This window comes from Mustela erminea, chromosome 10 (genome assembly GCF_009829155.1).
Source record: "Mustela erminea isolate mMusErm1 chromosome 10, mMusErm1.Pri, whole genome shotgun sequence".
Classification (NCBI taxonomy): Eukaryota; Metazoa; Chordata; class Mammalia; order Carnivora; family Mustelidae; genus Mustela; species Mustela erminea.
This window is the reverse complement of record NC_045623.1, coordinates 53,481,991-53,501,653: the sequence shown is the minus strand read 5'-3', so window position 1 is coordinate 53,501,653 and position 19,663 is coordinate 53,481,991. Positions and strand designations below refer to the sequence as shown.

The 19,663-nt window shown below is 35.2% G+C and overlaps 1 long non-coding RNA gene across 1 annotated transcript in view; it reads left to right on the top strand.

Moving 5' to 3' along the window:
• LOC116567562 overlaps nucleotides 1-19,208 on the top strand; it is a 114,573-nt gene extending 95,365 nt beyond the window's left edge. Inside the window, exon 4 of the long non-coding RNA XR_004276255.1 lies at nucleotides 18,986-19,208. This is a non-coding gene — a long non-coding RNA (uncharacterized LOC116567562). The remainder of the gene's footprint in view (nucleotides 1-18,985) is intronic.
• The last annotated feature ends 455 nt before the right edge of the window (nucleotides 19,209-19,663 follow it).

The window sequence follows — 19,663 nt, the reverse complement described above, 5'->3', positions numbered from 1 at the left end:
TGCATTCTGTGCCCTCCTTAATACCCATCCCCAGGCTCACCCATCTCCCCAAACCCCTCCTTTCTGAAACCCTCAGTTTGTTTCCTGGAGCCCATAGTCTCTCATGTTTCATCTCCCACTCCAATTATTCCCCCTTCATTTTCCCCTTCTCCTAATGTCCTCCAAGCTATTTCTTATGTTTCACAAATAATTGAAACCATATAGTAATTGACTTTATCTGTTTGACTTATTTCACTTAATGTAATCTCCCCAGTCCCATCCATGTTGATGCAGAAGTTGGGTAGTCATCCTTTCTGAAGGCTGAGTAATATTCCATTGTGTATATAGACTACATCTTCTTTATCCATTCACCTGTTGAAGGGCATCTTGGCTCTTTCCACATTTTGGCTACTGTGGACATTACTGCTATGAACATTGGGGTGCATATGGCCCTTCTTTTCACTACATCTCTATCTCTGGGGTAAGTACCCAGTAGTGTAATTGCTGGATCATAGGGTAGCTCTATTTTTAATTTCATAAGGAATCTCCACACTTTTTCCCAAAGTGGCTGCACTAACTTGCATTCCCACCAACAGTGTAAGAGGGTTCCCCTTTCTCCACATCCTCTCCAACACTTGCTGTTTATTGTCTTGTTTATTTTGGCCATTCTAACTGGTATAAGGTGGTATCTCAATGTGCTTGATTTGAATCTCCCTGATGGCTAATGATGATGAACATTTTTTCACGTGTCTATTAGCCATTTGTATGTCTTCTTTGGAGAAGTGTCTGCTCATGTCTTCTGCCCATTGTTTGGCTTGATTAGCTATTTTTTTGGGTGTTGAGTTTGAGAAGCTCTTTATAGACCTTGGATATCAGCCCTTTGTCTGTAGTGTCAGTTGTGAATATCTTCTCCCATTGCATGGGTTGCCTCTTTGTTTTGTTGACTATTTCCTTCGCTGTGCAGAAGTTTTTATCTTGATGAAGTCCCAAAAGTTCATTTTCGCTTTGTTTCCCTTGGTTTTAGAGACGTGTCTTGAAAGAAGTTGCTGTGGCCGGTGTTGAAGAGGTTATTGCCTATGTTCTTCTCAAGGATTTTGATGGATTCCTGTCTTACATTGAGATCTTTCATCCATTTAGAGTTTATCTTTGTGTGTGGTATAAGAGAATTGTCCAGTTTCATTCTTCTATATATAACTGTCCAGTTTTCCCAGCACCATTTATTGAAGAGACTGTCTTTCTTCCACTGGATATTTTTTCCTGCTTTGTCCAAGATTAGTTGACCATAGAGTTGGGGTCCATATGTGGGCTCTCTATTCTGTTCCATTGGTCTATGTGTCTGTTTTGTAGCCAGTACCATGCTGTCTTGGTGATCACCTTTGTAATATACCTTGAAACCAGGCATCATGATGCCTCCAATTTTGTTTTTCTTTTTTGGCATTTCCTTGGTGATTCAGGTTCTTTTCTGGTTCCATACAAGTTTTAGGATTATTTGTTCTACCATTTTGAAAAATGCCATTGATATTTTGATAGGGATGGCATGAAAGCATAGATTGCTCTGGGTAGCATAGACATTTTAACAATGTTTATTCTTCTTATCCATGAGCATGGAATGTTTTTCCATCTTTTTGTGTCTTCTTCAAATTCTTTCATGAGTGTTTAGTAGTTCCTAGAGTATAGATCCTTTACCTCTTTGGTTAGGTTTATTCCAAGGTATCTTACAGCTATTATAAGTGGAATCCATTCTCTAATTTCTTTTTCTACAGTTACATTGTTAATGCATAAGAAAGCAACAGATTTCTGTGCCTTGATTTTGTATCCTGCCACATTACTGAATTACTGTATGAGTTGTAGTAATTTGGGGCTGGAAACTTGCGTTTTTCATGAAGAGTATCATGTCATCTGCTAAGAGAGTTTGACTTCTTTGCCAATCTGAATACATTTTATTTCTTTTTGTTGTCTGATTGCTGTTGTTAGGACTTCTAGTACTATATTGAACAATAGTGGCAAGAGTGGGCTTCCTTGTTGTGTTCCTGATCTCAGTGGGAAGGCTCTCAGCTTTTCCCCATTGAGAATGATATTCACTGTGGGTTTTTCATAGATGGATTTTATAAAGTTGAGGAATGTTCATTCTATCCCTGTACTTTGGAGAGTTTTAATCAGGAAAGGATGTTGTATTTTGTCAAATGGTTTTTCTGTATCAAGAGGACCATGTGGTTCTTTTCTCTTCCCTTATTTATATGTTCTATCACATTGATTGATTTGTGAATGTTGAACCAGCCTTGCATCCCTGGTCATGATGGATAATCCTTTTAAGGTACTGTTGGATTCTGTTAGCTAGGATCTTCTTGAGAATTTTGGCATCTGTATTCATCAGGAATATTGGTCAGAAATTCTCTTTTTTGATGGGGTCTTTGCCTGGTTTTGGGATCAAGGTAATGCAGGCCTCCTAGAAAGAGTCTGGAAGTTTTCTTTTTGTTTCTGTTTTTTTGAAATAGCTTCAGGAGAATGGTATTATTTCTTCTTTGAGTGGCTAACTTATTTTCTAAGAGGTATATACATATTAGAAAACTTTAACCCTTCTCATTTATTACCAAAGGAAAACAATTTCCTCCTCACCCCTTCCCACCTGTATAAACAATATACCTATCTCTATTCCCACTGTTGGCCTCAGTTCAGGCCTTTGTTTCCTGTCTCCTCAACTTTCCTTTAGCCTAATCTGTTCTAGATGTTTTTCCCTCCCTCTTTATTTACTTTATGTTATGCTATTAAATTAATTGATTATACCACTCCTTGCTTGAAAGTTTTTAAGTTATTGCTAGAGAATACAGTTTTACACCCTTTGGACTTTCACTCAAACTCCTCTGAAATTAGGTGGCCTGGTATGAACAAGGGATGTGGTACAGTGGGGAGAGCTGAAGAGTTGGTAGACCTTGGCTCTTGCTCAGCACTAACACTTACAGATTTGTGAATTTGGGCAAAGAAATTAACTTCCATGAGCTATAGCTACTTCATCTTTACACCAGGGAGTATCATAGGATTAATAGCCTATAGCACATATTTCCCTATTTGCCTTTGTGTACATTTCTTATTGCTGCTATAAGAAAGAATTACAAACTCAACACAAGTTTACTGTTTTGTAATTCTAGAGGTCAGAAATCTGAAATGGGTGTCAGTAGGCCAAAATCTAGGTGTTGCAGACTTTTTTATAACAATTGAAGATATTAGGGGGAGTCTATTTCCTTCCCTTTTCCAACTTTTAGAGACAGTATCCTTCTCACCTCTGCTTCTGTCCTCAAATCTCCTTCTCTGATTCACACTTCTGCTTCCTCTTTTAAAATAAGAGCACTTCTGGTATTTATGGTGCATTTGGATAATCCAGGGTAACCTCCCATCTCAAAACTTCCTAATTTAATCACCTCTACAGAGTCCCTTTTGCCAAATTAAGGTAATATAGTCAGATTCTAAGTGGGTAGCATTGGGGGACCATTTTTTTCCCCCTACGCTTTGCTTATTAGTCTCTCTTTCCGCCTTGGGTTGCTATTCTTTCCAACACATGCACACATAATGTTTAAGTGTCCTTTCTGCTATAAACCTTTCCCAGCTACTCCTAACCAGAGGTAATATCTTCCCTCAATAAACTCCATGTGATAGGAGAAATATTTAATGTATTTACAGCTTTTCTCCAATAATGTTCAACTGATTGATCTAAATATTGCTTTCTTCACTATTCCTCAATATTTAACTTGTGGAGAGAGGAAAGGTAAAAGCTACATGGACAGGTTCACAAGAAAAGAGTTGAGTCAGTTGATGAGCTGTACTTACCAGTGTTCTGCTTATAGTTAGTGTTAGTGGTGTGTCAAAATAGTCCCAAGTGAGGACCAGGGCTAAGGACTAAGGTGAATTTGGGCCAACTTGGTAGAACCAAAATACCAAAGTGAAAGGCTTTTTTCTTTTAGAGTTAAGAGAGTCAGAGCCTCCCAGTGTTTACGGCAGAGCCATAATAGGAGAAAAGAAAACATTTTAGTGAGTTGGTCACAAACAACTACTTGAACCCTCTTCGATGTGTTTGAGAAAAGGAACAACCAAGAAAGAATGTCATTAGCAGTTATCTATTTCTCTTGGAAACTGCCTAAAGATTTAGATGCTTGGCTTCCATTATGAATGTGATTCATGAAGGTCATGGGAGTTTAGGGTAAAACTTGAGGCAACTGATTCAGAAGTCTTAAAGTAGAAAATAATAAATATTTTCTGTTTCATCTCATTAGACTAGAAAGGTAGAAGTATAGTATGTTCCTTAGATACAAAACTGTATAATATACATTCTTCATATTTTGTTTTGAAGACTACAAATATTTTTTTCTAACTAAATACCAATATTTTTTGGCATTAGAATTTAAGGTTAATATAACTGTACCTAAAAAAAATACACAGTTTAGCAATGGAAAGATGTTACAGAATTGTTTTCTTCTTTAAATAAGTAATTCTTCAAAAGATTTTACTCATAGTTCACAGATTGGATTTTTTAAAAATAGAGAAAATTTTAATTAAAAAAACTGGGTATCTTCTTCTATTTGATAATTACATAGACAATATAATACTGACAATAAGGCTTTTAAGGAGTGATTATGGACAAGGACAGATGTTGCAATGCTTTAAAATAAAATAAAAAAGAAACCCTGAAATAATAGGATAAAGCAAGTTATAAGCTGATCAGAATTCATCAGCAATGGAGTTTAATTCCATAGTACTGTACTGTTATCTGTCAAACATTCTTACAATTAAGAGAAAATATCTCCAAGCGTTTCCATGGTACTAGAGCATTCCAGTAGAACAGTCAGCCCACACAGGGCCAAGAAGCTATAAAATATTAATTCAGTACAAGTATGCATCTGACAATCTTAGCATTTATTACAGGTTACAGTAATTTTGCTCTAACAAATGATTCAGTTAAAATGAACACTGCCAAATATTGCAGAACAGGGCATAACTTCCCACTTTCTTAAAGGGTGTGTTTTAAGCTTGAGATAATAAGAACCATTTGCATGATAGAGAGCTTTCTACAATCACCATTTATATATAATGGAAGATAAGTAACCATGACATTGAACAACAGTCAATAGTAATGTATCTATGGCATGCTGCTTTTATGAGGCAGGGAGAGAGCTTTGGGCACACAGCTGAAATAAGTTCGATTTCCTTAGAACTCATCTGTTTAGGAATCAGAATTGCTAAATTCTGAGGTGGAAGAAAAAAAGCTCTCTCTCTGTTCTAACTAATTTCAGAGGAAGAAAACATCCAAAAGAGAAGAAGGGGGCCCAGATCCTTTTTGACCAATCCTAACAGTGGCTCATCAGGGAGCCAGAAATAACAGTACTCAGATAGGAATCATACTACACATTGAACAAACTAAAAATGCCATTTCTATTCCCAGTTAGAGGAATGGCTTCATATAAGGTTTTTGTAAATTAAGCTATTCCTATATTAGGACAAGAGTATTCATAACTTGTGAATGAGGGACTCCTCTTTAGTTTTTAAAGATATTATTGTAACAAAAGGCTGAGGTTTACAGTTATTTGTTGATTTTATAAAAAGTCCAACATAATGTTTATCATATATGATTCCAGTTGTGTCTTCAGAGTGACTCATTTTGACATTAGCCCTGTAATTAAGTAACGCTGTTGGCATTTTTGTCTGAAATGCTACACTGAAGAAAGTCTAGCGTTCTGTAGATTCCAGAGAGATACAATAACACAAGTGTCTTATATGCAGTGTCTTGGAGGTGGAGGAGGAAAAGCCAAAAAATTTTCACCCTCTCATCAGTGATTGATTTTCCGTTTTTTAAAAACATGACTGCTTTTTCAAGTTTTCAGATACTCATTACCACTGTCTGTAGGCATTGTCATTTAACTACTGAAGACATAGTGATACCTAAGTATATGTCTTAAATGAGGAAATAGACATTTCAAACAATAAAATAAAACCTCCCTTTTTATGATTAAAAATGGCTATTCCCAAAACCCACAGCTAATATCATACTCAATGGTGAAAAACTGAAAACTTTTCCCTAAGGTTAGAAACAAGACAAGGATGTCCATTCTCACCACCTTTATTCAACAGAGTACTGGAATTCCTAATCATAACAATCAGATTAAAATAAAAAAAGGAAGAAAAGGCATCCAAATTGGTAAGGAAAAAGTAAAATTTTCACTGTTTACAGTTAACATGATATTATATAGAGAAAACCTTAACAACTCCACCAAAAAAACCTACTAGAACAGATAAATGGCTTTAGTAAGGTAATAGGATACAAAATCAATATACAGAAGTCTGTTGTATTCGTATATACTAATAAAGAAGCAGTAAAAAGATAAACTAAGAAAACAATTCCATTTATAATTACACCAAAAATAATAAATACCTAGGAATAAATTTAACCAAAGAAGTGAAAGACCTATGCTTTGAAACTATGAAAAATTGATGAAAGAAATTTAAGATGACACAAATGGAAAGACATTCTGTGCTCATGGATTGGAAGAAAAGATATTGTTAAAATATCCATAGTGCCCAAAGCAATCTACAGATTTAATGAGATCCTTATCCAAATACCAACAGCATTTTTCTAGAATGAGAACAAACAATCCTTGTTTGTATGGAAACACAGAAGTTTCCAAATAGTCAAGACAATCTTCAGAAAGAAAAACCAAACTGGAGGCATCACAATTCCAGACCCAAAGTTATATACAAAGTTGTAGTGATTAAGACAGTGTGGTACTGGAACAAAAACAAACACACAGAGATCAATGGAATAGAATTGAAAACCCAGAAATGAACCCAACATTATTTAGTCAGTTAATCTTCAATGAAGGAGGCAAGAATATGCAGTGAGAAAAAGACAGTCTTTTCAACAAATGGTGCTGAGAAAAATGAACCACTTTCTTATACCATATATAAAAATAAATTCAAAATGGATTAAGTATCTAAATTTCAGTCTTGAAACCACAAAAATACTACAAGAGAGCACAGGTTGTAATTTCTCTGACATTGGCCATAGCAACATTTTTCTATATAAGTTTCCTGAGGCAAGGGGGAAAAAAAAAGCAAAAAGAAACTAGTGGGGATACATCAAAATAAAAAGCTTCTACACAGCAAAAGAAGCAATCAGCAAAACTAAAAGACAACTTACTGAATGGGGGGAGATATTTACAAATGACATATACAATAAAGGGTTAGTATCTAAAATACAGAAAGAACTTAAATAACTCAAAAAACCCAAATAATCCAATTCAAAATGGCAGAAGACACAAACAGACATTTTTCCAAGGAACGCATACAGATAGCCAAAAAATGCTTAATATCACTAATCATCAAGGAAATGCAAGACAAAAGCACAATGAAATATCACTTCATACTTGTCAGAATGGCTAAGTAAAAGACATAAGAAACAGTAAGTGTTGGCGAAGAGGTGGAGAAAAAGTACCTACTTGTACTATTGGTGGGAAAGCAAACTGGTGCAAACAGAACTCATATAGTGGAAACATGTAGGGCAGTTTCTTTTTTTTTTTTTTTTAAAGATTTTATTTATTTTATTTGACAGAGAGAGAGATCACAAGTAGGCAGAGAGGCAGGCAGAGACAGAGGGGGAAGCAGGCTCCCCGCTGAGCAGAGGGCCCGATGCGGGGCTCGATCCCAGGACACTGAGATCATGACCCGAGCTGAAGGCAGCGGCTTAATCCACTGAGCCACCCAGGCACCCCTGTATGGCAGTTTCTTAAAAAAACTAAAAATAGAACTACTGTATGTTCCAGTAATTCCATTTCAAAGTATTTGCCCAAAGAATATGAAAACACTAATTTGAAGAGATATATGTATCCATGTTTATCGCAGTATTATTTGCAATAGCCAAAAGATGGAACCAGCCCAAGTGTCCATTGATAGATGAATAAAGAAAATGTGGTACACAGTGAAATATTATTCAGTTAAAAAAAATGAAGTCTTGCCATTTACAGCAACATGGATACATATAGAGAGTATAATACTAAATGAAATAAGAGAAAGACATACGATAAGATTTCCTTTATATGTGGAACTTAAGAAACAAAATAAATGAACATAGAAAAATAGAGATGAAGCAAAAAACAAACTCAACTATAGAGAACAAACTGATGGTTGTTAGAGGGTTGGTGGGTGGGTGGTTGGTGGGATGGGTGAAAAACATGAAGGAGATTACACTTATCTTGATAAGCACTGGGAAATGTATAGAATTGTTGAATCTCTGTATTGTACACTTGAAACTAATATAATACTGTATGTTAACTACACTGAATTTAAAATTTTTTAAAAAATTGCTATTCCCAATAGAAAAATTAGCTCATGGAATAAATAGGTAATCACAACAATTTAGTAATACAAATAATATAATTATAACAAAACCCAACATTTACCAAGGTTTTTTTGTTTGTTTGTTTGTTTGCTTGTTTGCTTGTTTTTGTTTTTAGTGAGAGTGAGGTGGTGGGGGCAGAGAAAGAGGGGGGAGAGAGAGAATCCCAAGTAGACTCCAGGATCAGCATGGAGCCCGACACAGGGCTTGATCTCTCAACCCCAAGATCATGGCCTGAGCCAAAATCAGGAGTTGGGCAAATAAGTGACTGAGCCATACAGGCACCCCTACCAAATTTTTTAAAGTTTTATTTTATCTTCATAGGAATTTAAGAAGGGGATCCTGTTTTATTCTTGTTTTTCAGAAAATTACCCTAATTTATGTAAGATGAAACAAGTCTTAACTAGTTGAGGAAACAAAATGCAAATATAGACCATCTTATTTTAGAGTTCAAGCTTTTGCTATTAAATAGGCCAAACTGCCACTCTGGAAAACCATATGGAGGTTCCTCAAGATGTATAAAAATAGAGCTACCCTACAACCCAGCAATTGCACTACTAGGTATTTATCCCAAAGATACAGATGTAGTGAAAAGAAGGGACACATGCACTCCAATATTCATAGCAGCAATGTCCACAATAGCCAAATAGTGGAAGGAGCTGAGATGTCCGTCAACAGGTGAATGGATAAAGATGTGGTTCATATATGCAATGGAATATTACTCAGCCATCAGAAAGGATGAATACCTACCATTTGCATCTACATGAATGGAATTAAAGGGGATTATGCTAGGTGAAATAAGTCAAGCAGAGAGAGACAATTATCATATGGTTTCAGTTATATGTAGAATATAAGGAGTAGCAAGAGGACAGTTGGGGAAGGGAGGGAAAAGTCAGAAGCGATTAGAGAGGGAGAAAAACCATGAGAGACTCTGGACTCAGGGAAACAAATTGAGGATTAAAGAAGGGAGGGGAGTATGGGAATGGGGTAACCAGGTGATGGGTATTAAGGAGGGCATGGGTTGTGATGAGCACTGGTTGTTATATGCAACTAATGAATCATTGAACACTACATCAAAAATTAATGATGTACTATATGTTGGCTAACTGAATATAATGAAAAAAATAAAAAGCATGTTCCTAAAAAAAAAAAAAAAGTTAAACTGATAAGAAAAGAAAGAAAGGAAAAAGAATAATGGCTTACTCTTTTCTTTCATCAAGTTGATAGCTTTTGATTTTATTGTGAGTATTTAAAGGTTAATTATCAATATTTGTGAAGGCTGGAGGTAACCTGAACTCTATTTGTGGGACTGTAAATTGACAATATCTAAGCCTCCTGCCAAAGCTGTTGGCTCAAGAATAGGCACATGACCCAGATTTATCTAGAATGAAGTTTAGGATTTTTGCTTGAGTGTTGGGGAAGATGTACTTTCTTTGACCCTAAAGGAGAAAAAAATGTATACATGTGTTCACAGGAGTTGTTTGTAGCTATTTGTTATCTCCATAGTATCACAATAGGCAGAGCAGGAGACAAAAGGAAGCAGGAAGATTCAAATTAAAACTACATTGAGATATCACCTTACACCAGTTAGAATGGCCAAAATTAGCAAGACAGGAAACAACATGTGTTGGAGAGGATGTGGAGAAAGGGTAACCCTCTTACACTGTTGGTGGGAATGCAAGTTGGTGCAGCCTTTTTGGAGAACAGTGTGGAGATTCCTCAAGAAATTAAAAAGAGAACTTCCCTATGACTCTGCCATTGCACTCCTGGGTATTTACCCCAAAGATAAGATGTCATCAAAAGAAGGGCCATCTGTACCCCAATGTTTATAGCAGCAATGGCCACGGTCGCCAAACTGTGGAAAGAACCAAGATGCCCTTCAACGGACGAATGGTTAAGGAAGATGTGGTCCATATACACTATGGAGTATTATGCCTCCATCAGAAAGGATGAATACCCAACTTTTGTAGCAACGTGGATGGGACTGGAAGAGATTATGCTGAGTGAAATAAGTCAAGCAGAGAGAGTCAATTATCATATGGTTTCACTTATTTGTGGAGCATAACAAATAGCATGGAGGACATGGGGAGATAGAGAGGAGAAGGGAGTTGGGGGAAATTGGATGGGGAGGTGAACCAAGAGAGACTATGGACTCTGAAAAACAATCTGAGGGTTTTGAAGGGGCGGGGGGTGGGAGGTCGGGGTACCAGGTGGTGGGTATTATAGAGGGCACATGGATTGCATGGAGCACTGGGTCTGGTGCAAAAATAACAAATACTGTTATGCTGAAAATAAAAAATAAATTAAAAAAAAAAAAAGAAAAAGGAAGCAGGGTCTTCGTAACATTGTTGAATTTTGGAGGAAACCAACTATGTGCCCTGAGTTATCTCTGGACTCATGAGCTCCACTAAAAAATCTTTGATAAAGCTATTTAAATAATTTAAATTTAGATTATTTTTATTTTTAATAGCAACTGAAGACTTCATAATTGATATGCACATCAAGAACCTTAACATTTTAAATTTGTTTTTAACCAAGGAATTCTGATAGAAGGTTTTTATAATAATGATATAATCAAAGAATGTAGCACTTTGTGTTAAATAATAAAACAATATTTCAAAAACCGACATTACTTGAAATAACAAAATATGGGAGAAAACAAAATTAAATTTCTAACAATGGTGGGCTGATTGAGTAACTTTTGGTATATTTATAGAATAAAATAGCATTGTGATAAAATATTGTAATACCAAAGGCAGTTTCCTACCATGGAAATATTTATAATATATTTAAGTGAAAATAGCAGGCCAAAAGCATATACATAAATGTATATGTTTGTATGTATATATAACATAAACATAATATTAAGCTTTTAAACAATATATATCAAACTATATTAAATATATTTAACTTAAATATATAGTATACTAAACACATATAAGCACATGTGTATATTACACACACACTGAACTGGTGTAAAACTTTCAAAAATATTTTGGTTGTCAAATTATTATGGGTGCTTTTAATTTATTTTTACTTGCACTTAAAATTTTTAAGGTTTTTTTTGCTTTCTTAAATCATAAATCAGAAAAATAAACTTTTCCTTGATACTGTGTGTTCTCTTCTCCCCTTTTCTTCAGTTGCTGCTATGTTTTTAGTCTCTTTTTGTATTATGTTGATTAAAGAATAGAGTACATTCTACAACAATGGAGCTAGGATCGGCTATGTGTAGAAAGCACCTATGCGTGGAATCCTCTCCCATCATACAGGGTTGCGTATTTTTCAACTTTGCTGCTCTCTTTTAGATCATGTATATTTAGCTTCTGTAGTCTGTTCCTATATAATACATCAACAGATGAAACCAGTAAACTTAGATATAGTTTAAATGACTTTTGGAAATTACCATGTTAAATTTAGGTGATTATTCCTATAACCTAGTGTACACATATCTTCCCAAAGTCCAGACCAACATTTGTTCTTTGAATCAATTACAGGAAAGTTGAAGCTACATATAGTACAGTTGGAACTACCTAGAGTGCAATTTTTGGTCATTAACCATCACTTGCACAGATGTATAAATATGAGGATTTGGGCCTGTTCTCAAAAAAGGGTTCCTTAGGGAGTTGGAAAGCCCTCTGGGGAGGTTTGGTATTTCTTTGCTTATCCTAAGCTTTTCCCCAGAGGGTAGAAAAGTCATTATGGATAAAGTCAGTGTTAATCTGAGCGTTAAACTCAGGTGGGCTAATATTGTGCAACTAAAGGATGGCTTCATGCTGCTGTTCCTCCAGGGATAAGATGCAGATTATTTAAAGATTCCATTTGTAGATATTTGCTTTTATGTGGGTTTTTTTTCAACCTGCAGTTGGGAACTTTTGGAAATTTTCACCAACACATTCTTAAAGTCACAGTTCCCATTAAATTTTTTTCAAAATGTAGATTTGTTTAATTATTTCTTTTAAACTATTTATTAATTACTATTTATAATTCTTCTCTTAAACATGAATTCTTTTCATCACTGGAATAGTTCATAAGTATTAAGAAAATTTACAAAATACAAAAAATTATGAAAAATAAAAACTGTAATTCCTTCTCTCCAGAGAAAACACCTATTTATATTTTGATGTATTTAAGTATTTTTCAATGTATACATATATGTATGTATATTTTATAAATAGAGGGTAATCTCTTAAGACTTTTGGATATCTCAAAACAGATTATTCCGAATTTAAAGATTTTATTTATTTATTTATTTGTCAGAGAGAGAGAGAACATGTGCGAGCTTGCACACATGGGGGAGTGGCAGGCAGAGGGAGAAGCAGGCTCCACACTGAGCAAGAAGCTCCATGCTGTACTCCATTTTAGGACCCCGGGATTATGACCTGAGCTGAAGGCAGGTCATAATCTGAGCCACCCAGGCATCCCAGATTATTCAGAATTTAAAAACAAGTAACTAATATAGATTATTCTGTTGTTTTTTTCTATTAAATAATACATCTTGAGCAGTTTTATATGTCAGTAAATATTCTTTTACACTATATAATATACAATTCATGTATCATATCATAAGTAATTTTCCATTGTTGGATATTAAGTTTTGGGTATTCTAAACAAATATAATAGATATATCTTTGTATTTTCCATGATTATTCCTTTAGGATAAATTTTAACATCAGGAATTCTGGAAAAAAATGTGGTGTGTACATTTTTAAGGCTTTGATATTTATAGTCCAATTTTCTTATAAATATTTAATAATTTATTGCTCTGTGCACTGTGCCTGACTGAGCTTGTTTCTCTATGCATTATCAGTGCAGCTAGTTTATTCCTTTTACCCCATTATGTATCAGCTGCATGATACGAATTTACCCCACCTGAATAACAAGAATGGATCCTAAATGATTTAAGTCAATTATCAAATTGTTTTTTCTCTTGCCACAGTGATTGGTTCAGGCATAGACATCTAACACAGGACTAATCAAATTAGAAGATACCATTTCCCTGACCATGATCATTGGTCAAATATTGGAAAGATGACTTAAACTTATCCAATTGGAATGAATGCCAGGACTGAGGTGACAGGAGAGATACTCTCTCTTTTTTTGAATGGTGTCATAAAAAGCCAAGTCCTGGTAACCATTTGCCTTCATGAAGGTAGCCAGCTTTAACACAGTGCTATTAAATAAATAGACCAGGTCCAAAAACTTTCAGAGAATTGGAGCTTGATTACTGATTAAACCAGGCCTAAAGGCAATCCTGTCTCTGGGATAACAAAATTTTGAGGATCCAGTAATTTTTCACTGTTTAAATTACTTTGAATTTGTTTTCTGTGATTCACAACCAAAAACATTTGAACTAATATATCTATGTACTATCTTTTAAATAAAAATCTTTGTTTTTATACAAGCAAAAAAAAAAAAAGGTAGTTTTTATATTTGGACACTGAGTTTTTTCATATATTTTTCATTTATTTATTGGTCATTTTTATTCCATCTTTATGCATATCCTTGTATTTTGTGCTTTTTAAAAAAAATCATGTTATTATGTGTTTCCTCTTGTAAAAAAAAGGAATGGAACTTCTAGTCATAGCCAATAAAACATTTTCTTTCTTGGTTACTATTTTAAATTTTGACTATTCTGTTTTAATATATCTATAAGTCTTAAGTTTTTATATGTTGAAGTCAGATCAGTCTTTCAGATTCTGGTTTAACTCATATTTTTAAAGAATCCTCCTCCATTGTAAAATCAGAAATGTTTACTTATATCTCCTCTGGTTCTATATTTTTATGCTTGTCTTCACACTTAAATATTTAATTAATTTGAGAAATATTTTGGTGTATCATGTATGGTGGACTGTATTCTCTTCCAAATAATGACAGCAACTAAATATTTGAGGTAAATAATCTTCAAATATAAAAGTACCAATATATCATTTGTTGTTTCATTTTTCTTAAATTTATTCCATGGAAGGTAGGAAAAGTTTTCTTGATTGGTTTGTTATTCAAGGTGTGGTGTTTAAAAATCCATTTTTTAAACTTTTAATCTAAATTATTATTATTATTATTATTATTATTATTAGCCCATCTCGGGATATTGGTGCTATGACTAAGATTAGATGTTTCTATGGCTACAGATTGCCTTTTTTTTTTTTTTTTTTCCAAGAAAGGAGCCTGCCTTTATCCTTTAAGTCCTGATACAAAAGACCTAGCAACTGGCCCACTGTGTCCTATAAATACATTTCACTGACACTTTGTAGTGTATATTCAAACAGGAAGTGGAGAACCAGGAACTGAAAAAAAAAAGTCACCCTAAATCTGCTGTTCAGAGATTAATACCAACAAAAAGGACCATGACAGTTCTTTACTTTTTCTTTGAATTGCAATCTTTTATGTTCCGACCATATAGAGAAGGGAAAAGAAATTTCAGGCCTTATGGGGACTTTTCAGATAAAAAGTTTTTAGAGGACTCTGGTGCAGAGCAGTTTAATGAGGTGAAAAAGATTTAGGCCATCTCTGAAGACCAGAATATGGCAATGATTTAGAGGTTTAGAAGATTTCCCTAAGAGACATGTCCCATTACTGCAGGACTATCAGTCTCTATGTGGACCAAACAGGTTGATGATGTTTCTGTTTTGGATCTCTAGGCCTGATGGTAAATGGTTTACCTTGTATGTTCCTCAGAGTTTAGGGAATTTTATGGAAATGATAGTTCAATTTAAATTTGACAAATAGTAGTTGTTGAAAGCTATGTTGATATACTTGCAAGCTTTTTATATGTATTTATAGCATGTGTCTAATGTGTATATGATATCAAGAAATAGAGCTAGGAACAAAAAGTAGTGGCTACTCCAATTGATTTTTTTCTCCTAAATATAATTTCCATCCATCTCACCTATTCATTTATATAACCACTGTTTCAGTTTAGTCCACAGGTCAGCAAATCTCTTCTGTAAAGGATGGCATACAACTATTTTATGTTTGTAGGCCATATGGTCTCTGTTACAGTTATTTAACTTGCTGTATAACATGGATGCAACTATAGACAATATGTGTACAAATTGCTGTGGCTGTATTCCAAAAGAATTTTACTTTAAAGGAGGTGTTAGACTGATTTAGGCCTGTGGGCTATAGTTTGCTGACTCCTGATTTAGACTGTTAACCTCCCTCATCTGGGTTGTTGTAATGATTCCTCTTCCTTATGATCAATTCCTTTCAGTTCCATAAACATTAATTGTTTTAGGCACTTAGGTTTCTGTCCTTGAAGAGGAAACGAGGATGAGAAAGCTTATAAAGTTAATATAATGAGGTAGGGTTGCTCTCTGCATTGTTGCCAGAATTGGTTTTATACAGGAGATGATCATTTTCCTTTTCTGCAAAAATACATTTTAGTGATATCTCATAATATAAGTCCTTCATGAGGCATGTAGGTCTTTCATTATCTGGCTATCTGGCCTATAACCATCTTCCTAGACCATCTTTTTCACCTTATACTTTCATATCTTAAGTTTAATGGCAATAAATCTTACCAATAGGTATGGCAACAATACATAGCATTATGCTCTTTTATACTCTGGCCTTTGCATATTCTGTCCTGGAATGACCTCCCTTTATTTCCCCCGCAGCCAACAAGAGGAAGACTTTTCTATCCAAGCCATTCCAGGGATTGCAATGGGCCGCCTTCTTAGGTGGAGAAGGGGTATGATGAGGAGTTCTTTCTTACTGAAAATATCCAAGCATGAGTTGGCTAAACACTTGGCAGATGTATCTGATATTTTTGGAGCTTTTCCCAGATTCCCTTTAGCAGGCTTTGTATTCATATTCTAGCTATTATAGGTATTGGCTATTAACAGCATATATCTGTATCCTTTTTCTGAGGATTTCAAGAGGGCTCCACCTTGCCTGGAGATGCCAGAAAATACCCTTCCTTTCTTCCTCTCCCTACCCCCCATACCCAGCTTATAGCAAGTTGACTAACTTATGTGGGGGGCCTTGTCTCTGGATGGAACAAACTCTATGGTGTGATTCCTGTACCAGGGCTCCCCAGGGGATCGGGCTGAGACTAGAATTCTGAAACCACATCTATAATGATTGACAATTTCCTCAATAAGTTATTTGCAAAAGAATACTTAGAAAGGTAGTTAGATTAAATAATTTTTAAGGTTTCTTATTAGTCTGCTTGATTTTGAATATGAAAGGAAATCACACTCCAATCCTCTCTTTATCACTGTTTGTGTTACCATAGACAACTTTGGTATTTAATTCTCAGTTTCCTCATCCTAGTATCTACCTGGAAGAGTTACAAAAATTAAAAGAAATAGTAAATACAAATTATTAGGTGTATAAAATATGCTCAGTAACATTAGATAGTTTTATTATCTTTATTATAAACATTATTACATGTCCTCCAAAAGAGAAAATATGAAGGCAGCGCTTCTATTTATTTTAATGCAATAAAAAATTTTCTCTAGTAAAGTAATGGGAACCATGAAAAATCCATATGCTTGATGAACGTATTTGATTTCTCCATTGAGAATGGCTTTGTGTACTTTTAGCCCAGCACATAGCTGATGTCTATTAAATATTTGTTGATGAATATAAAGACATATTGTATTAACAGTAGATTTGAATTTTGGGTGGCCAATAAGTCTTAAAAGTTTAAGCAAAAATAAACTGAATTTAAGAAGTTAGAGATTTCCATGGTTTGTATAAGGAATACTCCATTCCAATATTTCTATTCTAGTTATATTAGGCATACGTGACCTATAAGTCATATATTTTGCCCTTGTCTAGATCACATTTCCCTTGAATGCCCAAATAACAATAGTCAGATGCTCAAACTCATTTGAAATTAGAAGTCCTGTCATTTTACCAGATTCCCAACTGTAGTGATTTCTTGGAATCTTTGAGGAACTTGTTCACATGTTGCACAAAGCTGTTTTGGATATTGTTTATGACTTCATCCAGTTACCTGTGAGCCTTTGATCCAGTTTTTGCAAATTATTTATTGGGATCTTGAGAATGGTTCTTCCTATGCCACTCTTCTCCCACCAACTGTTGCATTCAGCTCAGGTTTTTGAAGGGTTACAGATGACAGAAAAGAATGAACAATTGTGGTAGATTGTATTTTCCTAAGAAGGCACAGTATCCCCAAAGATGGTTGCATCATCCCACATGCTGTTCTTACAAAGTGGTTGTATTGGTTTTCTGTTCCTGTGTAATAATTTACCAGAAATTTAGTGGTTTAAACAACACTAATGTATTCTCTGCATTTCTGTTGGCCAAAAGTTCAGGATCAGGCATAGCTTAGCTGGGTTTTCTGCTTGAGGGTCTCAATAAGTTATAGTCCAGGTGTTGACTGGGCTGCTGCTCATCTGGAGGTGTTTCCACAAGTGGAAATAATCCACTTCCAAACTTGTTCAGATGTTTTCACAGTGCCTTACAACTGTAGGTCTGAGACCTTCAGCTCCTACCAGATGACTGAGGTTATTTGTCTTGTAGACCTACCCTAGGCAGTTTACATCATAGCAATTTGTTTCTTCAAGGCCAGCAGGATAAGCTCTTTCCAGTTTGCTAAGATCAAGTTTCATGTAGCATAACACAATCCTGGGAATTAGATCCAATCTCCTTTTCTATAAAACCTATTAGTCTGCTTAGGTTGTCATAACAAAATATCATAGACTGGGTGGCTTACATAACAGAAACTAATTTTCTTACATTTCTGGAGTCCGGGAATCCAAGATCAGGTGCCTGCATGTTCATGTCTGGTAAAGACTCTCTTCCTCGCTGTGTCTTCACATGGCAGAGAGAGAAAGAATAATTTCCCTGGTGTCTCTTCTTATAAGGGTACTAATCCCAGCATTAGGGCCCCACCCTAGTACCTAATTACTTCTCAAATGCCCATCTTCAAATATCATCCCATTGCAGGTTAGGGCTTCAACTTAGCAATCTGGGGGAGGGGCCACAAACATTTGTCCATAACATACATACATACATACATATATATATATTTTTTAAAAGATTTTATATATATGTGTAAAATATATATTATATATATACCATATATATATATATATTTAAAGATTTTACTTATTTATTTGACAGAGAGATCACAAGTAGGCAGAGAGGCAGGCAGAGGGTGGGGGGAAGCAGTCTCCTTGTTGAGCAGAGAGCCTGATGCGGGGCTTGATCCAGGACCCTGGGATCATGACCTGAGTGGAAGGCAGAGACTTTAACCCACTGAGCCCCCCAGGCGCCCCTGTCCATAACATATTTAAGCGGTATTTTCCGTGGAGCAACATAATACCACTTTTTCCCTATGCCATAATCTAATCAAAGGAGTGTCATTCTGCCACCTTTACCATATTCTGTTTGCACTCAAGGGAAAGAAATCATACAAACACATGTCTCATTGGGGCTACCTTAGAGTGTGTCCACTATGGTGATATTGACACATTCTTACCTCAAGAGATGAGGTCCATTATACTTCTTCCCCTTGAATATGAGTCCTCTTCTTTGTGACTTGCTTTTATCACATTAGAACATAGTAAAAGTGATGCTATGTGTCTTCCGAGTTAAGTCATTGAGAATGATTGGCCTTTCTCTTTCTCTCCATCCCACCCCATCTTTATCTCTCAGGACATGTGTTTTCTGAGAGACTTCATGAAGAGACCCATTTGGAGAAGAGAGGATACCAGCCAATAGTAGTCTGACGTGTAAGTGTGCCATACTTTAGATGATTCTAGTTTCCTGGCCTTGAGTCTTCCATCTCAGTCCAAAGACATCATAAAGCTTAGACAAGTTGTCTATACTGTGGTCTACTTGAATTCCTGATGTATAAAAACATGAACAAAATAAATGATTGTTTCTTGCCACTAAGCATGGAATTATTTGTGATAATAGTAACTGGAATAACAATGAAGAAAAATTAAAAACTGCTAATACATAATAATATATGTGATATATCAGACTCATATTCTAAGAGTTTCTACTTTCTATGAGAACGCTCTTGCCTGCCTATTTGTCTCCTTAGTTTCTGGCTTTCTACCATGTTGTAGAGATAGTTAGAATTTCTTGAAGAGTTCTTAACACTTCCTCCTTGAAGTTCAGGCCCAAATTTTCAGGCTCTCAAAAGGCAAACAACATTCTGAAAAAGATACATGTTCTGGATATCTATAGTATCACCAGCAATGAATAAATCGGCTATAAACATTTCATGAGGAGCACTTAAGCACCTTAATATCTCACACCTTTCCGTGCTCTTATGGATTCTTTCCTTATTTTGGCCTAGTCAAATTATGTGTTAAGTTGTCTTAT